General features: G+C 38.2%; 1 protein-coding gene and 1 non-coding gene across 6 annotated transcripts in view; one reads left to right on the plus strand and one right to left on the minus strand.

Annotated features, from left to right (window-relative positions):
* The window catches only part of EXOC2 (exocyst complex component 2), a 191,481-nt gene that overhangs the window by 156,152 nt on the left and 17,007 nt on the right, over positions 1–18,322 (plus strand). The window lies entirely within an intron of this gene.
* Positions 9,368–9,443, minus strand: TRNAV-AAC (transfer RNA valine (anticodon AAC)). The gene has a single exon. It is a non-coding gene; the product is annotated as a tRNA-Val (tRNA).

Consider the following 18,322-nt stretch of genomic DNA (forward strand, 5'->3'; position numbering starts at 1 on the left):
AATGAAGCTGAGCATCTTTTCATATATCTGTTGGCCATTTGTATCTCTTCCTGGGAGAAGTGTCTGTTCATGTCCTCTTCCCATTTTTTTATTGGATTGCTTGTTTGTTTGTTGTTGAGTTTTCTGAGTTCTTTGTAAATTTTGGATATTAGGCCCTTATCTGAGCTGTCGTTTGAAAATATCAGTTCCCATATAGTTGGCTGTCTGTTTATTTTGATATCAGTTTCTCTTGCTGAGCAAAAACTTTTAATTCTGATGTAGTCCCATTCATTTATCTTTGCCTTCACTTCTCTTGCCATTGGAGTCAAGTTCATAAAATGTTCTTTAAAACCCAGGTCCATGATTTTAGTACCTATGTCTTCTTCTATGTACTTTATTGTTTCAGGTCTTATATTTAGGTCTTTGATCCATTTTGAATTAATTTTAGTACACGGGGACAGGCTGTAGTCGAGTTTCATTCTTTTGCATGTGGCTTTCCAGTTTTCCCAACACCATTTGTTGAAGAGGCTTTCTTTTCTCCATTGTGTGTTGTTGGCCCCTTTATCAAAGATTATTTGACCATATATATGTGGTTTTATTTCTGGGCTTTCTATTCTGTTCCATTGGTCTGAGTGTCTATTTTTTTGCCAATACCATGCTGTTTTGATTATCGTGGCCCTATAATATAGTTTAAAGTCAGGTATTGTAATGCCCCCAGCTTCATTCTTTTTCCTTAGGATTGTTTTGGCTATTCGGGGTTTTTTATAGTTCCATATAAATCTGATGATTTTTTGTTCCATTTCTTTAAAAAATCTCATAGGGATTTTGATGGGAATTGCATTAAATTTGTATATTGCTTTGGGTAATATGGCCATTTTGATTATATTTATTCTTCCTATCCAAGAACAAGGAATATTTTTCCATCTCATTGTATCTTTTTCGATTTCCCTTAACAATGCTTTGTAATTTTCATTATATAGGTCCTTTACGTTCTTTGTTATGTTTATTCCTAGGTATTTTATTTTTTTTGTTGCAATCGTGAAGGGGATTATTTTTTTGAGTTCGTTTTCTAATATTTCATTGTTGGCATATAGAAAGGCTATGGACTTTTGTATGTTAATTTTGTATCCTGCGACCTTACTGTATTGGTTTATTGTTTCTAATAATCTTTTTGTGGAGTCCTTCGGGTTTTTGATGTATAGGATCATATCATCAGCAAAAAGTGATAGCTTTACTTCTTCTTTTCCGATATGGATGCCTTTTATTTCTTTGTCTTGTCTGATTGCTCTGGCCAGAACTTCTAGCACCACGTTGAATAAGAGTGGAGAGAGTGGACAACCCTGTCTTGTTCCTGATTTAAGGTAGAAAGTCCTCAGTTTTATGCCGTTTAATAGGATGTTGGCTGATGGTTTATCATATGTGGCCTTTATCATGTTGAGATATTTTCCTTCTATACCCATTTTGTTGAGAGTGTTAAACATAAAATTGTGTTGTATTTTATCAAAAGCCTTTTCTGCATCTATTGATAAGATCATGTGGTTTTTGTTCTTTGTTTTGTTGATATGGTGTATTACGTTAACCGTTTTGCGTATGTTGAACCATCCTTGAGATTCTGGGATGAATCCCACTTGATCATGATGTATTATTTTTTTAATATGTTGTTGTATTCGGTTTGCCAGTATTTTGTTTAGTATTTTAGCATCTGTATTCATTAGAGATATTGGTCTGTAGTTTTCTTTCTTTGTGCTATCCTTGCCAGGTTTTGGTATGAGGGTTATGTTGGCCTCATAAAATGTGTTTGGAAGTATTGCTTCTTCTTCAATTTTTTGGAAGACTTTGAGTAGAATAGGAACCAAGTCTTCTTTGAATGTTTGATAGAATTCACTAGTATAACCGTCTGGGCCTGGACTTTTATTTTTGGGGAGATTTTTAATAGTTTTTTCTATTTCCTCCCTGCTGACTGGTCTGTTTAGGCTTTCTGCTTCTTCATGACTCAGTCTAGGAAGGTTGTATTGTTCTAGGAATTTATCCATTTCTTCTAGATTGTTGTATTTGGTGGCATATAATTTTTCATAGTATTCTACAATAATTCTTTGTATATCTATGATGTTTGTGGTGATCTCTCCTCTTTCATTTTGGATTTTATTTATTTGAGTCCTGTGTCTTTTTTCCTTGGTGAGTCTTGCCAAGGGTTTGTCAATTTTGTTGATCTTTTCAAAGAACCAGCTCCTTGTTTTATTGATTTTTTCTATAGTTTTTCTGTTCTCTATTTCATTTATTTCTGCTCTGATTTTTATTATCTCCTTTCTTCGGCTGGTTTTGGGTTGTCTTTGTTCTTCTTTTTCTAGTTCCTTAAGGTGTGAAGTTAAGTGGTTTACTTTGGCTCTCTCTTGTTTGTTCATATAGGCCTGAAGTGATATGAACTTTCCTCTTATTACTGCTTTTGCTGCATCCCAGAGATTCTGATATGTCGTATTTTCATTTTCATTTGTCTGTATATATCTTTTGATTTCTGCGCTTATTTCTTCTTTGACCCATTCATTTTTTAGAAGTATGTTGTTTAGTTTCCACATTTTTGTGGGTTTTTCCCCCTCTTTTTTGCAGTTGAATTCTAGTTTCAAGGCTTTATGATCAGAAAATATGCTTGGTACAATTTCAATTTTTCTAAATTTGCTGATATTGTCTTTGTGGCCCAACATATGGTCAATTCTTGAGAATGTTCCATGTACACTAGAGAAAAATGTATACTCTGTCGCTTTGGGATGAAGTGTCCTGTAGATGTCTATCATATCCAGGTGTTCTAGTATTTCGTTTAAGGCCACTATATCTTTATTGATTCTCTGTTTGGATGACCGATCTAGAGCCGTCAGCGGTGTATTGAGGTCTCCAAGTATGATTGTATTTTTGTTAGTTTTTGTTTTAAGGTCAATAAGTAGCTGTCTTATATATTTTGGTGCTCCTTGGTTTGGTGCATATATATTAAGGATTGTTATGTCTTCTTGATTCAACTTCCCCTTAATCATTATGAAATGACCATTTTTGTCTCTGAGTACTTTTTCTGTCTTGTAGTCAGCATTATTAGATATGAGTATTGCTACGCCTGCTTTTTTTTGGGTGTTGTTTGCTTGGAGTATTGTTTTCCAGCCTTTCACTTTGAATTTGTTTTTATCCTTGTTGCTTAGATGTGTTTCTTGTAGGCAGCATATAGTTGGATTTTCTTTTTTAATCCATTCTGCTACTCTGTGTCTTTTTATTGGTAAGTTTAATCCATTTACATTTAGTGTAATTATTGACACTTGTGGGTTCCCTACTGCCATTTTATAAATTGCTTTCTGTTAGTTTTGTATCTAGTTTGATTCTTCTTTTTTGTTTTTCTATCATTTGTTTTTGTTTGTTTGTGTTCCATACTTCTTTCCTCTGTTGCTACCTTTTTTAAATCAAGTGTTTTTGTGGTGGTTTTTTTAAGGGTGGTTACCATTAAGTAATGAAAAGGGTACCTACCATATTCATTGTAGTACCCTATCTTATAAGTATTTCTGCACTTCATCATCCTTTGCTACTGTTAATCTCCATCCTCTCCCCCCTTTTTTTCCTTTGTTGTCACAGTTTAAGTTTGGTTTTATTGTGTTCTTGGTGGAGCTGTTACTTGTGGTGTTGTTTTCTTTTGTTCTTTGAATCTGGTTGGAAAACCCCCTTTAGTATTTCCTGGAGTGGGGGCTTTCTGTTGATAAATTCTCTGATCTTTTCTGTATTTGTGAATGTTTTTATATCTCCTTCATACTTGAAGGATAGCTTTGATGGGTATAGTATTCTTGGCTGAAAGTTCCTCTCTTTCAGGGCTTTAAATATTGGGGTCCACTCTCTTCTAGCTTGTAGAGTTTCTGCTGAGAAATCTGATGATAATCTAATAGGCCTTCCTTTATATGTTGTACTCTTCTTTTCCCTGGCTGCCTTGAGAATTTTTTCTTTGTCATTGGTTTGTGTCATCTTTATTATGATGTGCCTTGGAGTGGGTTTGTTGGGGTTAAGAAAACTTGGTGTTCTGTTTGCTTCTTGAATTTGAGGCTTTAGTTCCTTCCACAGGCTTGGGAAGTTCTCGTCTATTATTTGTTTGAGTATATTCTCCATTCCATTTTCTTTCTCTTCTCCCTCTGATATACCTATTATTCTTATGTTATTCTTTCTGATGGAGTCAGACAATTCCTGTAGGGCTTTCTCGTTTTTTATTATTTTTGCTCTCCCTCTTCCTGGTTGGTGACTCTGTACCCCAGGCTCTGCCCCTGTGTCACTCTTAGGTAGGGATTTGCAGTTGATGGGATTCTATGGCAATGTCATATAATTGGCTTTAGTCTTGCTGGAAGTAAAGGCTTGTTGGCGTTTGCAGTGTCCAACGATGAGAGAGTTTGCTTTCCTGGATTCTCTCTCCTAGTCCCCCCTTTCTGAATTAGCAGCCTGGTGATCCAGCTATAAGGCTGCAACTGCTTCTGCCTGGGGAGTAAGAGGCTCAAAGAGCTGGGAAATCCCCACTCTATCCCCACTCAGTGCAAGGCTTTGGGAAAGGCTCTGACAGTCAGGGCCTCCAGTGTAATCAGGCGGGGGTGGGAGTCAATTGTTGTCAAGGTGACTGTTCAGCGCCTATCATTTAGTTGGACCTCTCAACCCAGGCTTTCCACACTTTGTAGCCTGTTTTTGCAGGGTAGAAGAGGCACTAGTCTCTGCTTATGACTAGTGTAGTATAGACCTTATTATCTGCCAAGTCCTTCTTGTTAGCATTTATCCCTTAATATGGAGGCTCTATCAATCAGAAGTTGCCCCCGCCCCTTTAGCGAGAGGCACTAAAAAATATCACGCCTCTTGTCTTGGAACGCTGAATTGAGAGAGATCTTATCAATTAGAACCGAGGGTGCGCAGATTTCATGGGTTAAGCTAATTTCAGTGATTGGGTCGCAGCTGTGCTTCCGAAGGTATTTTAGGCTGCCTGCGCGCGCCCCTCCCCCAACGCTTGATTGTTAGCTTGAATGGCTGGGTGAGGTGCCCCGTCCACGGAGAGAATCTCCCAAGCCTCTCCCGCTCGCCCGGCCGCTGGCGGCTGGACCGCACCAGGCGCAGGATAATGGAGCCCCCTGGGTGTGCGGGCCAGCAGGGCGCCCTGGGCGCGTGGAATGCCCAAGGCACGCGCGTGAATGGGGCGCTCCGGGCACCGGTGGCTGGCGACCCCCACTCGCAGTGTGCGGGCCGCTGGGAACGTCAGCGGTGGTGCTCAACCGGACCGGGCGCGCGCGCGGCTGCTCGCGGTGGCTCGCGCGCGGCGGGCGGCAGCTCATGGTGCGGAGGTTCGCGGCAGCCGCTCCGCTCGCGGCGGCGGCTCCCGTCGGCCGCTCGCGGCTGCTCGCAGTTCCCAAGTATATGGGCTGACTCACCACAGGCGCACTTCCTTGCGGTTTGAAAGAACGTCCCTGTGGTAGATTCCTCCACACCCTCGTCTCTCAGATTCAAGTGATAACAGTCCTTTCGCTATCAGTTTGTGTGGAACTCCGGAATGCTCCGAGGATAAATTTTTCTGTTTCTAGTTGATAAATTTGTTGTGATTTAGGGGAGAGCTGTCGGATGCGCTGCTCACGGCGCCATTTCCGTGACGTCAATAGTTGTTATTTTTTAATTATCAAATTACCCTCTCTGTTTGGGGAAACCTTTCCCAGTGGGCTCCTGGCTCCTGAAGATGCACCCTTGTAATGCTCGCTTGTTCTCTGGGCTGTTGAGGTGTTCCATGCTCACTGGTGCTTTCTGGTTCCGGACTTGGAATCAGCCATTGGAAGGGAATGGTATAATATGAAATATGAAAAAAGTTCCTGTTTTAACTTTGTTTTACTCTTTCCATACTTTGTCTTTATCCTCCCTATGTACCCCCTGACTTTTTTATAATCTCTTTCTCATTAAATTTTACCTAAAAGTCTAAGCAGCAAAAGCCATCCCGAAAAACTTATAGTGCAGCTTAATAATTAGCCATTTTCGTCACTATTCTGAACTTCCGGTGGAAAACTTGCATATATTTTTGAAACAACATCTTGAATATTTCCTGGAAGTTCACAATAGACACATCCTTCCCTTAATAGGTGAGGAAGCTAAGAAAGGTTATCTGAGGCCATGGAGGACCATTTAGTTGACAAAACTAGGACTTTCCTCTCTGTCTCAGTTTAATACTTCCCAGCAAGTTCATTAATGTGGCAAATTCTATATTGAATAAACTAACAGTGATATAATTTGAATCCAAAACTCAGTTTGGGACTAGATTTTAAGTGGTTGGAACAATCACTTCAACAAAGAAAACTAAGATAATGTTAATAAAATCTTTGTATTTCACAGGGTATTTACTTGGGATATAGATTTTCCTTTGGATCAATTTACTTCTATTTTCTGATAATATTTCATACAGTCAAAATGTCTAAGAGTTAAAGTAAATTCATAAGTATGATATATTTGAAAATCCATTTTTCATTTTTAAGTTACCATCATTTCTAATTGCAAATGGTGTGACAGCCTATGATTTGAGTAACAAGGACTTGAAGAATTATATGTAGAATGAATATCACTTCCAGCAAGTTTGTGTATTAAAAGAGTTTAATAATAGGTTTATGAAATCATAAAAATCCACCTTCAGAGACTTTAAATATAATGGATGTGAAAGAAATTAATATTTTTGTATTCTGTGGCTGGGTATATTAATGAAAAGAAAAATTGGTGTATATTCCACTTTTTTCTTTTTTTGATTTTGTGCCATAGCTTTTTTTTTTTTTTTTTTAATTCTTTGCTAAGGGAAATATGTATGGCAAGTGTTCACTGCAGCAAGTTTTACTTTTGGGCACATGGGTCCATATTCAGCAAGACTGTATATAAAGTAATGTCAATGCAGTGCTGTTGATAGGGCACACATTCCTGCTTTTCTCTCCCCGTTGTAAAACTGGCAGTGCCCACTAGAGATAAACATGCATTTTTACAATGAACCAGTTCTACTTCAGTTTATTACCTAAAAGAAGTGAGTTGTTATGTCCACCAGAAGACATGGACAACAATATTCATAGTTAAAATTTGATATAGTTAGAAATGGGAAATTACTCAAGTGTCTGTCAGCAGTGAAGTAGATACATAAATTGTGGCATAATCATAGTAAAATTCTGTATACCAATGAGAATGACCAAATTCTTCTATATGCAACCACATTAATGGTTCTCACAGACATAATGTTACTGACTAGAAGCCGGGTCCAAAAGAATACCAGTGAGATGGTTTACCATTGTGAGTCTGCGAAACACAGAGTTTATTCTTGTGCTATTATTTAATTATTGTATTATTTTCTATACTAACAACTGCAAGTTTACTTCTGACCCACCCTGTACTGTCTGCCTCAGTATGAGTTCACTATTCCATTTACATGAAAACCAGCACACTGATTGATGGAGACAGAGGTCAGAATAGGAGTTACATTTCAGGTCAGGGTATTGCCTGGGAGGAGTACAAAGAACCTACTGGGGTGCTGGAAATAACTATGCTAGATCTTGATCGGGGTGGTGGTTACATGGTGTATACAAGTATAAAAAAATAAAGCTATTCACATAAGATTTATATACTTTGCTATGTGTGTAAGTTATACTTACTTTTAAGAGAGAGGAGAAAGGTGTGTGTGTAAGTTATACTTACTTTTAAGAGAGAGGAGAAAATTCCTATCAGCAAACTTAAAAATCTTCACAACAGAGTATCACAATTCATAAAATATAGTTAATTACATACCTTTTCCAAATGCATATCTTTTGTGTAATACTTGGTGTAATACTGGTATTTTCAGCTGTGAAAGTCACTAACCCCAATATCCAAGTAAAGTTAACCTAGATTCAGACCTTCAAATCATTGTGATTTCAATTCAAAAATACTTTTCATACTGTTAAATGTTTAACTTTAAAAAATTATAGTTGATTCTATTACCATCCATCAAAGTCCCCATTTTTCTCCCTGGGAAAGGGTTGTACTGCTGTACCTATTGAGGTTAGACACGGCCCTGTGGAAGCAATGTAGATAACCCAGCCAGCGCCTTGAATTGCAAGCCATGGTTTTTCTTGGTCTTTCTCCCCTACTTTGTGCTCATGGGAGCTTGCATTAAAGTGGAACCTCCATAAACTGAGACGCCTGATCACAGTGACCTCTTGATCAACCCCCACTGGACATATCTCGTGAGCAGAAAGTACATTTGCTGTTGTCTTAACCTGCTGGTATTTTAAGTTTTTTTTAAATTTTAGCATAAACTATATTAATTAAACTAATAATTTTTATTTCTTTATCACTTTTCTGATTTTTAATTTATAATGCATGTAATACATAATGTAAATATATTTATAAATTGTTTTTATAGGTTTACATATATATTGAATATATTATATTTTTATAATATATGTAATATGTTAATGGTACATGTCTTTATAAGTTAGACATTATATATCATATATTATAACCTTATATATATTTACATACAAAAATATATGTGTCAAGAGGGCATAAAATTATTTTATCTAATATTTGCATAGTAAAAAAAGTTTAAGGACTACTCTACTAGACCATCTCTAAATGACAAGCACCATGCCTTAGTCACCTCTAGTCTCCCTACAATAGGAAGTCTCTTTGCATAAGAGATTTTTAACAGTTTGAACAAATGAATGCTTTAATTAATAAATAAATGGTTTCCCAATTTGAGAATTATTCTAAGTCAACCTTTTCTCCTGATAAGAAAATTTCTCAGACAGGTAATACTAAAATTCTTAGGTGCCTGTAGAAATGCAGGTGACAGCCCATCGTACATCACTTTAGAAACTGTGTGAATGAAAGGGACACCATTCAAGTCATAACAGCGTGAATGAAAACATGCAGTTGGAGTGTTGACCCATTTTTGTGGTTTCTTTTTAATCTTGTAGCATTGAAAAGAAAATACCAGTTTGCTTGGCTTATATTGAAAGCTTGATGAATTTGTTGATATTTCATTTCGGTCCACTTTTTTTTTTTTTTTTTTTTTTTTTTTTTTTTTTGCATTTTTCTGAAGCTGGAAACAGGGAGAGACAGTCAGACAGACTCCCGCATGCGCCCGACCGGGATCCACCCGGCACGCCCACCAGGGGCGACGCTCTGACCACCAGGGGGCGATGCTCTGCGACCATGTTGCGACCCTCCTGGGTGTCGCCATGTTGCGACCAGAGCCACTCTAGCGCCTGGGGCAGAGGCCACAGAGCCATCCCCAGCGCCCGGGCCATCCCCGCTCCAATGGAGCCTTGGCTGCGGGAGGGGAAGAGAGAGACAGAGAGGAAGGCGTGGCGGAGGGGTGGAGAAGCAAATGGGCGCTTCTCCTATGTGCCCTGGCCGGGAATCGAACCCGGGTCCTCCGCACGTTAGGCCGACGCTCTACCGCTGAGCCAACCGGCCAGGGCTCGGTCCACTTTTAAATAAAAATGTTTTAGTTTATTATTTTCATATACGTTATTAGATTTGTATCCTCCAAAAATCCCATTGAGATAAGGTATTGTTTTCTCCATTTGGCAGATTTTTAAACTCTAGAACTCAGCCTGCAGTGGGCCAGACAGTGGCAGGGCATGCTTTGTGTGCCCTTGTCTCACAACAAAGGCCACACTTTGGATGGGGAGCCGGGAGGCTGACTCAGTCACATTCAGACCCACATTCGTCAGCCCAGCTTCTCTCGGACACACTTATTAGTTTTTATTTAATTAAAGTCATTCTTATTTAGAAAGAAAAACAAAACTCAAAATTATGGTCAATACACGATCAAAAAGATCAAGTGAGATCTTGAAAATTGAACAGCTACTACCTCCCGGTTTATATAGAATGCATCCTATTTTCTTATCACTTTCATTTTTCTAATTGAAGTTGAAAAAGTACTTCTAATGAAAAAGACAAAATTGAAACATGAATTTGACTTATCAGTTAATGTTAATTAAAATTTTACCTTTAAGTCTGAAATTTAGTGTATCATATTTCAGATGAAACTAGTAGTCTATGCTAAATGTATAAAATATTCTGTAATAGTTTGTTAATGTAATCATAATGTTTTACCCATCAGACTTTAATTTTGAAATGGGAGAGGTTGTTATTCTCTTGCCCATACGTATTTAATCTTGAAAGCTATCTGTGAAGTTTGTGAATGCTAAATAAATTCTTAAAAATATAATCATTACTTACAAATGGGAAGAATAACCCATGAAATAATTTTGCTTTTATTTTCACTGCTGCTAATATTTTCTATTTTTATGGGAGAAAGTATTCCTATTCACTTAAAAGCTAAGAAATCAAATTAATTAAACCCCCCCCAAAAAAAAGATTCTTAAAAAGAAAATAAAAAACTGTAGAGGCTAGAGTGATTCATTCATAAACTACTTATGAAAGGTATCCTTTCCTTGAATATTCATTTAAAAAATTCCCTATATACCTGAATACACCAATTTAGGAAAAGGCATCAAGTTGGGAATGAGTAAACTAAATATAAAAACCTTGGGACTTAAAAATCTTTATTCCAACAAAAGCTATTCTTGTTGTAGAATATGTAGGCCTTGCTCTCTGGCAACACTGACACAGTTTCTGGTTACCTTGTGTTAAAAGGCGGTAATTTTGACAGTATATCTTCAGAGTGTAATTGAATAGATAATTTACTTAAAAAAATAATACCCCACAGTTCTTTTATGTAGTGTTTCAGTTTGACCAAAAAAAAGTACATTGTGGGATATTTATAGTATTTTTCAACCTATTTATATCTAGAGACTAGGACTGATAACTGATTTAGGGCACAGGGGTTAAAAACAGGAAATGTGGTTTATAATGTAAGTAGTATCTCCAGTTTCCAGAGTTTGATTTTTTATACTATTGACTGAATGTATCATGTTTCAAAACAACATTGGGCAGTGTACCTTGAAATCAGTCTGTTTAAAAGGAGTTCTCTGTCCAATTACAACAGGAAATGCTTCATGGAAAAGTTTGCATTCTTGGTAGAGGTTCAGATAAGTTATAGCAATTATTTTCTGTAATTACACAGTGTTCTTTCTCTAGCTCTTTTTCAGATTCTTTGCATAGTCAGATTAAGTGTGTCTTATGTCACTTTTAATAAATGTCCTGACCTTTGTATTTAGCTTAAAATTTTTAGTGTTTTTTTTTTTTTTCTTGTAATTTTCTGAAGCTGGAAACGAGGAGAGACAGTCAGACAGACTCCCGCATGCGCCCGACCAGGATCCACCCGGCACGCCCACCAGGGGGCGACGCTCTGCCCACCAGGGAGCAGTGCTCTGCCCCTCCGGGGCGTTGCTCTGTTTCGACTAAGACCAGAGCCTCTCTAGCGCCTGGGGCAGAGGCCAAGGAGCCATCCCCAGCGCCTGGCCCATCTTTGCTCCAATGGAGCGTTGGCTGCGAGAGGGGAAGAGAGAGACAGAGAGGAAGGAGAGGGGGAGGGGTGGAGAAGCAGATGGGCGCTTCTCCTGTGTGCCCTGGCCGGGAATCGAACCTGGGTCTTCTGCACGCCAGGCCAACGCTCTACCACTGAGCCAACCGGCCAGGCCTAGTATTTTAATTGAAAGTTTGTCATCATAGTTGAGGTACATATATTATGGTTATCATTAATTACAGTAATTAGAGAATCCAAGTTAAAAATTAAAAAGGTATGACACAGTTCTAATTTTGTACGGTCTTTGGAATGACAGGTTGGCAGAATCAATCAAAACTAAACACCTTTGATTCAATCAGCAATTTTACTTCTAGGAAGATTTGTTACATAAATTATTCCATAAAAACACTACAAGGATCAAAGGCCATTGCACATTATTTTAAGGTTTTTTTTTTTAAATTTTTATTTATTTTTAGAGAGGAGAGAGAGAGGGAGAGAGAGAAACAGAGAGAGAGAAGGGGGGAGGAGCTGGAAGCATCAACTCCCATATGTGCCTTGACCAGGCAAGCCCAGCGTTTTGAACCGGCGACCTCAGCATTTCCAGGTTGACGCTTTATCCACTGCGCCACCACAGGTCAGGCTGCACATTATTTTAGTACACAATGAAAGGCAACATAACTGTCTAACAGTAGGAGAATAAATTATCAATAATAAAAATGAATAAATTAGAATAGGAGAACAAATAAATATGATGCAGCCATACTGTAGTGTACTAAGCAGCCATTGAAAATTATAAGGTAGCTGTGTATGCACTGGCATGGAAAAATGTTTGTGACATATTATGGAATGAGCTAAGCAAGTTTCAGAAAGAAACTGTGTAGTGTAATCTCATTTTTTAGGGAAAAAATTATATTTATAGGAAAATGTCTGGAAGAATATACAACAAACTAGGGAGAAGATGAAGGAGAAGTTTATTGGACTTTTGTTATTATGAAAACATACTTCTGTGTTGTTTTAATTCTTTTTAATGAGCACATTTTTTCAAAATAAAAAAATCAAGAATAAAATCTTGATCGATACAAAATGTTCACTATTCTGTTCTTTAATGTCTGCCTAGCAATTTATTCAAATTATTGTAAGAAAAAACAAATATGCCTGTGTGTCAGTTTTCATTTAAAAAAGCATTTCCCAGACTTCAAAAAGAAACCAAAACCAGAAGCCCCAATGAATTAACTGGTTTTCCAGCTAAAATTTAAGTCCAAGTCATTGCATGCACATCCGTATATTATAGATTATCTGTTACAGATTATTGCGAGGCACCATTTCATGAGATTGGCACTGTAGGAGCACTAAAATCTTTTTTAACAAATCAGCAAACTATTTTTTATCACAAACGGTGCTGAGGAGTCTAATCAAACAGAGGTTCTCTGTGTGCCAGTATGGGATTTATTGTTTGCCAAACAATTTTATTCCATGCAGTTGCTTTCTTATGCTGTTTTAGAGATGATGTAAGCCTCTCTCCCATTAGTAAGATGGTTTTCTTAAAGATGGAGGTGTCTGCATTAGAATGTAGGGTTGTGAGGAGAGGGACTTTGTTTTCTATGGTTTGCTGTTTTTTCAGTCACTACTATAACCCCAGTATCTGAAATAGAATCTGACATGAAACTGTAATAAACACTCAAATATTTTTAGCAGTGTGCCAGTGTCAAAACTCAAGTGCCCTCCCTATTAGATTAAAAGAAGTAACTGATGAATGTAGCAAAAAGAAAGACTCCTTTCTACTTTGATACATGGAAAACAAGACCTTCAGGGTTGGAGAAAATAGTATGTTGTATATAGGCCCACTTACAGGAAGCCCACCCTACAAAAGGAAGCCTACAGTTCTTGCTCACAGCGGAGATGAGCTTTGTTTTCTCCATGGGGAATTTCCACACTGGGCTACCAGATTAATTGCTAAGTGATAGTCTAGATTGATACTGTGTGGGCGGGGTAACTTTTTGGTCAAATGTTTTGACACACTCTAATTTCATATTCAGAGAGTATAGGAGCTACATATTCTAAATGTTTAGAAGCTGTTCTCATTCTCTTGCCTAAATAATGTGGAAAGTTGTGGGGGTTTATCTAAGTGGAATCTTTTTAAGAGCAATGGTTATTACTACAGCATAACAATGTAGCCTTTGTCAGTAATTTCAAGGAGCAAGTCAGTTTGCCATATTTTTCCTGTGCACGCTGTCTGCATTGACAGTGTGTTCCCTAATAGTACCAAAAAAATTGGCATTTATGGCCCAGTGCTGTTGAAGCTGAAACTAAAATCTAGATTTCCTAACACATTTACTGAGCATGCACTGTGTTCTAATATGTCTGAGCATCTGCCTGAGTAACACATAGTGAGCTTTCAGTAAATATTTAATAGTTTATTATTTGGAATAAACAATTTGCATAAGTGTATAGCTAGAAAAATAAGGTATATTTGGAAAACAAATGTATTTAGTTTCAGCAATATTTTCTGCTATATTTTCTTAATTCAAATTGTATTTTTCAAATGAATTCTAAAAAATTATTTTAAAAAGATTGTTTTCTTAAATCTTATGGGAAGTGGGCAATGTGTGCTTTAGTAGAAAATATCTCCCTTGCACATAAACTGAGCAAGTGGATGACTCAAACACTGAATTATGTATTATTTTTTCTCTGATAAATTTGTTTACTCATTAGGTCACTTGTCAGTTTATTTAAGAGGTTTAAGTCCTAGGAACTTACTAGTAAGCAAGACATACATAGTCTTTGCCTTTTTGGATTTCTTAGCTTGTAAATATTTTTGAACATCTGCTCCAGGCATCCACTGTGATAGGTGCTGAGGATATGAATAGAAGGTAAGTGAAGCAAGCCTTGTACTTGTAGTTTACAGTCTGGCAGGGGAGAGATGAATCAAGTGGTCACACACAGAGAAAGGTGGGAGGAATGGGAGACTGCAGTGAGAACAGGAGGTGAACTTAGAGCAGCACCTTGTAAATACAAGGGAGAGTCGGTGGGTGTTACCAGTAACACCGCCTTCTACTGCTGACTGCCTGCTATCGTGAGCTACTTAGGAATGTTTCATTTAATAAATGGTATCTGTTTTATAAAGAGAAAGCAATAAGTTAGAGCTGTTCAGAAACTTGTTCAAAGGTGATTGATTAGTATCATGAGTATTTAAAGTCAGCATCTGCTTCTGCTTTCTGATTACATATACTGGGTGAGACAAAAGTAGGTTTATAGTTGTACGTATGGAAAATAATACAATAACCAATAAATAATAATAGAAGAATAAACTCGGTTTCACATACTCACAACTGTAAACCCACTTTTGCCCCACCCTGTATAATTCTAATTTAAGCCATTGCTCAGCTCAGATGTCACCATAGGAGCCAACCTTCCTAGCCTTCCCTCCTATGCAGTATTTAGCCATTATTTTCCCTTCTTTTCCTTTCCTTTCCTTTCCTTTCCTTTTCTTTCCTTTCTCCCTCCTTCTTTCCTTCCTTCCTTCCTTCCTTCCTTCCTTCCTTCCTTCCTTCCTTCCTTCCTTCCTCCCTCCCTCCCTCCCTTCCTCCCTCCCTCCCTCCCTCCTTCCCTCCTTCCCTCCTTCCTTCCTTCCCTCCTTCCTTCCTTTGCTTTCCTTTCCTTTGCTTTCCTTTCCTTTCTTTTCCTTTCCTTTTCTTTCCTTTCCTTTCCTTTCCTTCCTCCCTCTCTCTCCTTCCTCCCTCCCTCCCTCTCTTTCTTTTTCTCTTTCTTTATTTATTTATTTATTTTTCTTTTTTTCTCTCCTTCCTCCCTCCCGCCCTCCCTCCCTCTTTTCTTTCTTTCTTTCTTTTTTTTCTTTCAAGTGAGAAGCAGGGAGAAAAAGAGATAAACTCCCATATGCAGCCTGACCAGGATCCACCTGGCTATCTTTATAGACTCCTATATGGGGAGATGTTCTGCCCATCTTGGGCATTGCTCCATTGCTCAGCAGCCAAGCTATTTTAGACCCCGAGGCAAGAACATGGAGCTATCCTCAGCACCCGGGGCCAACTTGCTCCAACTGAGCCATGGCTGCAGGAGGAGAAGCGAGAGGGGTAGAGAAGCAGATGGTCATTTCTCCTGTGTGCCCTGACCAGGAATCAAACCTGGGATATCCACACACCAGGCTGACATTCTACTGCTGAGCCAACTGGCCAGGGTTTAGCCATTATTTTCAAAATCAATATAACAAAAGAGTTCCACTCAAATTCCAACTTACAGAGAATTTTGTGTAAACCAGCAAAATAAGAGTATCATAAAAGAGCTATTTAATTATAGCATGTTACAGTAGCATCTGATATTGTATCTAGGCTGTCTGCTGTCATTTTCTCACATGTTGAACATTCAGCTGTCCCAGCATTTCTAGTGGAAGGAACTTCACTTAAATTTGGATGTGCTGCAGCTCCATGGGAAGATAACAGGTTTGCTGTGTTCAGACTTCTACACTGTGTTTCAGAAATAAAGTAGTGTATTATTTCCAATCATCATGCCTTTTACCCAAGTACTTATGTCTTTATAAAAAATAATAATAGGCCCTGGCCAGTTGGCTCAGCAGATAGAGTGTCAGCCCGGTGGGTGGACCTCCCAGGTTTTTCATCTCTGGTCAAGGCACACATGAGAAGTGACTGTCTGCTTCTCTCCTCCTTCCTCTCCCACTTCCCTCTCTCCTATTGCAAAGAGTGGCTTGGTTGGTCAGAGCATTGGCCTCAGGCACTGAGGATAGCTCCATTGATTTCAGCATCAGCTCCAGACAGGATTGCTTGGTGGATCCTGGTCGGGGCAAATGTGGGAGTCTGTCTCCCTATTTCCCATCCTCTCACTTAAAAAAAAAAGTACCTCAAATAAGTGTACTGCTTTGTAATCTATAAAATGTTTCTTACCACTAAATGATGATCTCTCTTAGGGTGGGTCTCATCTCTTCTGCTCACATTTGTACATCATTATCTGGCAGTACCCAGCACACATGATATATATATATATATATATATATATATATATATATATATACACACACACACACACACACACACACACACACACACACATACACACACACAATATATTTGAAGAATAAAGGAATAAACATGTTACATTTTTGTAACAGCTTTGTTAGCAAAATAAATATTGTAAACTACATTTTGCAAAATAGACAGTTTATCTAAAAACTGTACTGATTTTTGTCTTAGACTGTATCACTTGTGTATATGTAAGCCAGAACTTGGGTCCCAAGTCTTCTGACTTTACATTGGGTATTTTCTCTGTTACCTCAATAAACTTAAAAGTCATCAGCAACCTTTAATATTAATAATATTAAAATTAGAATGAAGTATAGTGGGAAGAGAAGGAACACATACTACCCAAATTAACTACAAAATCGTCCATTTGTTACAATTGTGGACCTTTTGAAAACAACCAAAATTAAATCCTGGTCTTAGCACCAAGTATCATGACCTTGGTCCCTTTAAACTCATTCTTCACTTCATTCCACCCTCTGCTTCAAGGTCTCAGCCACTCTGACAACCAAGTACACATGCATCTCTGACAGCCCCAGGATCTCTCTCTCAGGCAGCATGTGTCTTGGCGTCCGTCCTTACTGCCACTTTTCTATTTTCCAGACCTAATCCCTTGTCTTCAAGGAAGAAACTGCTAAGTTTAGCTCAGCTGGCAGTGAGATCACAGGAAAGACCCAGCTTTACACTTTCCAAAACCCAAACAAACCTATTCTCTTCCAACTCTTGAGTGTTTTCATTTTTATTCTTTTGGCATGGTTTCCATGCTGTCTTTACCCAGGCAGATGAGAGCAAACTGGTCAGTGTAACTGCTGAACAGAAAAGTGCTACCTGTCCCAGCAGTGCTTTCGTGGGTGGGTGCTTTGACCTCAGTACCACACAGACAGAGTGGGGCAGTCTGGTACCTGCCACTGTGACTGTTGTTTTCTGGTACCGGTTTTGGAAAGAGCTGACAGTCCCCTACAGTTGGATTTGGAGCAGCATTTTAAAACACAACCCCGCAGGCAAACCTGTGGAGTTGATTTGCATTTAGTTTGTAAGAAACCCATTTTTAAGTCTCAGTGTGGACCCTGAGTAAGTATGGAGAAGGAGCTGAGGAAGGAAGGCTCATGAGCAGTGTGTGGTGCTGGCTTTGCTCCTCATTAGACAGCTGGCTTTAGAGTGGAGTGCAGAAAGAAAGGAATTGAAATCTTAACCAGGAAGACAACAAAGATCTTGCCTGCTTCATGCTTACAAACCTTTATACCTTACTCCCCATACATGGATGCTGTCTAGTCTTTAGGCCCTTTGCCCTGACTTCACCACCCCTCCCCCGAATGATATTTTTTAACCTTTTAAAGAACTGCACAAAATAGAAATAGCGTATAATGCTTCACAAATTAAATTGGAATGCAAAAATGTTTTTTAAGAAATATAATACCCTTTCATATAGCCATCTAGTGCTAATTTCTCCATATAACTAAATACATATATAAACACAACTAAAAGTAAAAATAACTAAGCACTTTTGGGCCTTATCATATTGGGCATACTTACATACTCTATTGGAAAGACCTAGTGTCTGACTGCCTCTGTTATGTGCCTAGCTGTGTCTACCATAGAGCAGAGTCTCAACAAATTTATGTTCAATGAGTGAATGAGAACTTTTACAATTCCCTTAGAACTAAACAATTTTAGCCCAGTAGGCAATACAGAAAACTTATCTCTGTATTTACCACAATGGATAGCTTTTTGGAGAGAAGCAATCAGTGATTTGTTTTTATATATATTTTTAAAATATTGCTGATATAACACCAGCATATGCATTACTTTGAAAGGCTATAATATTTTACCGAGCTTTGCCTTGAGCTGGCATGCATTTTTCAAATGTGTTCAGTTT

This window comes from Saccopteryx bilineata, chromosome 3, assembly GCF_036850765.1.
Source record: "Saccopteryx bilineata isolate mSacBil1 chromosome 3, mSacBil1_pri_phased_curated, whole genome shotgun sequence".
Classification (NCBI taxonomy): domain Eukaryota; kingdom Metazoa; phylum Chordata; class Mammalia; order Chiroptera; family Emballonuridae; genus Saccopteryx; species Saccopteryx bilineata.